This window comes from Pagrus pagrus (genome assembly GCF_965226575.1).
Source record: "Pagrus pagrus genome assembly, contig: HAP1_SCAFFOLD_113, whole genome shotgun sequence".
NCBI classification, from domain to species: domain Eukaryota; kingdom Metazoa; phylum Chordata; class Actinopteri; order Spariformes; family Sparidae; genus Pagrus; species Pagrus pagrus.
This window is the reverse complement of record NW_028175350.1, coordinates 120643-127243: the sequence shown is the minus strand read 5'-3', so window position 1 is coordinate 127243 and position 6601 is coordinate 120643.

Genomic DNA, 6601 nt, shown 5'->3' with positions numbered 1-6601 from the left:
TTCAAGTTTCTGAAGGTTGTATGGGCTGGGGACTTTACAAACTGCAGAGGCCATGTCAGGATTTCAGCCTTCTCGGACAAAGCTTTGATCATTTATTAAAGAAAAGGGACTGTCCTGCCTTTTTAAAATTCAAATGTGTTGGGGCGGTGTTTAGTTCAGTTGGTAGAGCACCCGCCCCATGTGTAGAGCAGGCGGCCCTGGTTCGAATCCCACATTCAGCGGCCCTATCCTGCCTGTCATTCCCCCTCTCTGCCTCCCATTTCCTGTCACTCTCTGAACTGTCCTATCAATTAAAGGCATAAAAGCCCCAAAAATATACTTAAAAAAAAAACAATTCAAATGTGTAAAACCTTTTTTTTTTAACCTTAAATAGTCCCCTTTGACCCTAGTCAAAGTCACTCTAGGGTCTAATAAACTCACACACAATTGGCCCATGTATCGCGTACCATCACATAAACGGTATCATCATTGCCAGACTTGGCCCACATCTGGTTAACATACTATTTGCCTTGTCAGAAATAGACAAGAAGTGCCGGCTTGATGCCAGATCTGGCCCAGACCTGTCTGCTACGTATCTGGGCCACATACAACTAACCACAAATGGCCCACATTTGGCATGCCATTACATAAACGGTGCCATCATTGCCAGACCTGGCGCACACCTGGCTAACATACTATTTACCAGGTCAGAAATAGGCCAGAAGTGCCGGCTTGATGCCAGATCTGGCCCAGACCTGTCTGCTACTGTACAGACCTGGGCCACATACACCTAACCACAATTGGCCCACATTTGGCATGCCATTTCATAAACGGTGCCATCACTGCCAGACCTGGCCCACATCTGGCTAACATACTATTGCCATGCCAGATGTAGGCCAGAGGTGCCGGCTTGATGCCGGATCTGGCCCTGACCCGCTTGCTATGTGGGGCTGGCATTTCTAACAAGAAAACGGCTTGAAAACAATCTCACTGCACACACCTCTGCTGTGTGTGTGACTGCGGGCACAGCGGGGTTGGTTGCACCATGAGACATGAGAGGGGGGGATTCAATTACATTTTATAAAGATTAAAACACTTTGTTTTATGCTCTAGTCGACTGCCTATACCCCCTATGCCAAGAGCCGGCCCTGCAACCTCCTCTAGGACAAGTATCCAACATTTTAAACTGCCTCATTAAAACAGGTAACACACAACTGAACACCTGCTAGGCTTGCTAGCACAATGTTTCCTTCTGGAAGCGTGGCAAAGCACATAAAAAATAGGGACCCGCCATTTCTGCTATTTTTTTCGACACGCACCCAAAATACAACTAAATGTTAGTATATTAACAATATATGAACATTCAAAACTTACAGTAAGTCCAGTGAGGCTGACTGTTGCCACGTAGGTCCAACTTTCTGCAGTCCTCCGTGCTGCCTGTCTTCGGTGCTCCCCCCCTTTTATTGCATTTTAGCATGTACAAGGCCTATTATTAAATTCCACCTATTTGAAATAATAGAAATAAGAAGACTTTACCATTCTTATATGTAGGCCTTAATTCTATTAACTTGTACTTAAGTTGTGTTTTTAATTTATGCTTACTTAATAAAGAAATATTTCAATTTAATCAAACATTATTAGTATAAATTACTCAAAAAGAAAGAACATGTTACACAAACTTGACATAATTAAGTTAGTAGAACTTTTTTAAAACTTTGAGTATGCAGTACTTAATCTATTTAATTAATTTGAACGTTCGGGTTTACAGTGTAGCATAAGCTGTATTTGACTGAAAAAAGGTCTTTCACTGAAGTTTCCTTGCCTGAACTGGTTGAATGTGGATCTATTTCATGACAAACAAGGTTTTACCTGATCTTTAATTCATTGAGGGTGAAAACTGGCTTATGTCAATTTTTAGCATTTCAGAACAATAGTAGCCAGTCCAGGCTAGGAAACTTGCTTGAGAAACCTTTTTGCAGTCAAATACAGCTTATGCTACTGTACAGTGCACAGAGCACACAGTACAAATACACATAACAAAGTAGAAATATACAGAAAACTGTAGAAATACACAGTGGAAATACACAGCACACAGTATAAATATACAGTAGAATTACACATCACAGCAGAATAACTCCTCACAATAGAAATACTCAGTCGAAATACAGAGCAGACAATAGAAATGCACAGTAGAAATACTTATCACAGTAGAAATACACTGTAGAAATACAGAGCACACAGTAGAAATGCACAGTAGAAATACACATCACACAGTGGAAGTACACAGCACACAGTCGAAATACACTTTAGAAATACAGAGCAGACAATAAAAATACACAGCAGACATAAACATCACAGTAGAAATACACATCACAATATAAAAACACAGTGGAAATACAGAGCAGACACTAGAAATACACAGTAGAAATACACATCACAGTAGAAATACACATCACAGTAGAAATACACAGCACACAGTGCAAATACACTAGAAATACCACACAGTCAAAATACACAGTAGAAATACACAGTAGAAATACACAGCACAGAGTCGAAATACACTTTAGAAATGAAGAGCAGACAATAGAAATACGCAGTAGAAATACACATCACAATAGAAATGCACAGTAGAAATACACAGCACACAGTTGAAATACACAGTAGAAATACAGAGCAGACAAGAGAAATACACAGTAGAAATACACAGCACACAGTAGAAATACAGAGCAGACAAGAGAAATACACAGTAGAAATACACAGCACACAGTAGGAATACACTAGAAATACATAGCAGACGGTAGAAATACATTGTAGAAATACACATCATAAAGTCCAAATACACTGTAGAAATACACAGTAGAAATACACATCACAGTGGAAATACACAGTAGAAATATAGATCACAGTAGAAATACACATCACAGTAGAAATACACAGCACACAGTACAAATACTATAGAAATACATAGCACACAGTCAATATACACAGTAGAAATACAGAGCAGACAATAGAAATACACAGTAGAAATACATATCACAATAGAAATACACAGTAGAAATACACAGCACAATAGAAATACACAGTAGAAATACAGAGCAGACAATAGAAATACACAGTAGAAATACACATCACAGTAGTAATGCAGAGCAGACAATAGAAATACACAGTGGAAATACACGTCACAGTAGAAATACACAGTAGAAATACACAGCACACAGTACAAATACACTAGAAATACATAAGACACAGTCGAAATATACAGTGGAAATACACATCACAATAGAAATACACAGTAGAAATACACAGCAGACAATAGAAATACACAGTGGAAATACACATCACAGTAGAAATACACATCACAATAGAAATACACAGTAGAAATACACATCACAGTAGAAATACACATCACAATAGAAATACACAGTAGAAATACACATCACTGTAGAAACACAGAAGAAATACACAGCACACACTGCAAATACACAAGAAATACATAGCACACAGTCAAAATACACAGTAGAAAAAAGGAGGAGACAATAGACATACACAGAGAAATAGAAATCACAATAGAAATACACAGTAGAAATACACAGCACACAGTGCAAATACACTAGAAATACATAGCACACAGTCAAAATACACAGTAGAAATACAGAGCAGACAAGAGAAATACACAGTAGAAATACACAGCACACAGTAGAAATACACAGTAGAAATACACAGCACACAGTAGAAATACACTAGAAATACATAGCAGACAGTAGAAATACATTGTAGAAATACACATCATAAAGTCCAAATACACTGTAGAAATACACATCACAGTGGAAATACACAGTAGAAATATAGATCACAGTAGAAATACACATCACAGTAGAAATACACAGCACACAGTACAAATACTATAGAAATACATACAGTAGGTACTACTTCAAAGTGGCCATTTCACTCGCGGGGAGCGAGATTCACGCAACGCGTGAAATGTCAGTGACAACTGTAGCCACTAGGTGGAAGCATAGTACTGAATTGCAGCTGAAACGATTTTGGGACAATTCCACATTTGACCACAATGTAGCTGCAATGGAGAGTGGCGCTGTTTTAGGCTACAGGTAGAGTGAATGGAGAGGGGGACTGCTAAACCGTATCATATTGATTCAGACTGATTGTTTCACAGCGGTGGGACACCTCAGTTATCTGGGTGACCTTGGATAATCACTTGTGCTTTCTTTGTTTTACAGTAGAGCTAAACTACATTAGTCGTTTTTTAAGGAACATTTGTTTACTGGTAAAATTGCCGACCTGAATTATTGTCCCAGTCCGCCCCCGTGAGCATATATCACGGCCTGACTGGATGTTGCTTAAATATAAGAATAGCCAATAAAAATATCTGATACCCTAAAGACATCTGAGGTTGTGATTTCACTTGCTCGCTCGCTGCAGCCATGGCTAATAAGCGGAGGCAGAAACAATTACGCACAGCCTACAGAATTTTCTACGTCCATACAAGCATTTAAGAAATTATTCTTATCAGTTCCATAATTCAGAGAGGATTTTTACTCAACGAAAAAATTTATAAAGATCATCTTTTAGGTTGAAGACACGACAGCAGCACCTATGTCCAGACGCTGGTGTGTGTTATGACTGACGTATAGCTCCCCTGGTAGAGCAGCTCCCTCAGAAGCAGAATCTGCCGCTAGTGTGAATTCGAATCTCAGTTTAGGCTGTAACTTTAGTTAATGTGTTTTCTTTTCTCATCATCATCATCATCATTATGATCACATATAGCTCCAAGTTTGAGCAAATAAATGAGCAAATGAGCATTAATTCTCTGCCGGGCCGCGGCACCAGCTTTCCTGCTTGTGTACATAAAATACATTAAATTCTGACACCACAACTGTAGCGTACCGAATATCAATAGATGATAACCAGAAAAAAAACGTTCTATTGATCTGATTCACCGGCTTCATGGACGTCGGAACTATTTTCTGAGAGGGGGGGCGGGGGAAGCACGCACTTTTATCAATGATTAAGGATTTGATTTTAAGTTATTTTATAATGGCGTGCAGTTATAAGAGAACTAGATGGATGAACACGGCATCTTTATTGTTAAGAAAATGAAACTCCAGGAAGCTCCCCACTGCGTAAAAACGCAGCGCAGCCAGGAGCTGCACCTCCGGGCTGAGGGCAAAATTGCAGCGGGTTGCTCTCTGGATGTGTGGAGACAGAGTGATCAGCCGTTGGATCTCCGCACGGGGCAGCCGGTACTTTGCCTGGACAGCCCGGTCTGACAGCACGTCCAGTGGGGAGAAGTGCTGACGCACGTATGCATTTATGTAAACCGTCTGGCTTCGCGCACGGCGACGCTGTTGGTTCGCAGCGAGAATGTGCTGTATTGTAGCCATCGTTTCTCACACGCGCGGACTTTGGCAACGCATTTATATACTGTAGAGTAGCAGGTGAAGCCTCTCTGGATGAGGTTCAGTTGAGTTTAATTACATCTGTTTCCTTGATATCTGTGAAATGCCACAGGGTTGTTGTATTTTTATGTGTAGCAGCCTACTATAAACTCATATGCAGATATGTGTGGAAAACTTAAACGTGTAATTCAATAACAAGGTTTTTTCTTCTTCTTCTATTAGCCTATGTTTCTTGCGCCAGTGGTCCGCAGCTATGAGCGCATTTCAACATTGAGCATTGTTTTATTATTTCGAAAAGTGGAGGATGTAAATTTCCCTGACGCGGCTTGATCACTGAGCATTTGGCTGTAAGAAGGCTGTTAAGAGTGGGTCAGCTCGATCTTACATTTCCTTCTTAGTGAAAGATCTTCTTAAGCTAAGAGCGACTCTGGAAAACACATCCTTCTTTCACAGCGTTCTTAAGAGCGCTCCTAAGAAGATCTTAGCACTTAAGAGCTCCTTAACGAATCTGAGAAACGCGGCCATTGGCAGGGCCAGACACAGCTTAATGAGCTTCTCCACCTCCGAATGCAGGATGGACACATCCTGGATGGTGCTTACTTCTCGTCCCCTACACACATTCCTCAGTATGGGGGAATGCAAATGTTAAGGCATCTGGAACAAGTTGCTTAACTGGAAAGACCACATCCATCCCCCACACTTTTGAAAAGCTTGCTACGCCAGCGCCCCCACCCCCACCCCCGCGCGCTGAGGACAGCAAAGAGGTCTGCAACAAATACATTGATCACTTGGCCAAGGGATCTCCTCCTGCAGGGAGACGGCTTCAGGGACTCAGTCCGCTTTAAATAACCTTCTGTATATCCGACTACTGTGAAGCTGCTGATTATGTATTTTAATAAAGCTAGAGAAAACTGTCTGACATGACGTGGCGTCATTCTTCTTTCTATAAGCCTGTTGTAGAAAATAGAAGGAATAGAAAGCACAAATATTTGTGTTAAATTCTGACACCACAACTGAAATAAAGAAAGCCGGTCATAGACGTCGGAACTCACGCACCCCATCAGCCACCCTACCCACGGGAAGATACGAGAAGTAAGCACCATCCAGGATGTGCATATGGACCTGGTGCGCTCCGAGGCGGAGCGGCGTTTTGATCAGGAAGGACTCCGCATAGCTGCAGGGCGAGAGCAGGCAGTTCTTGAGGC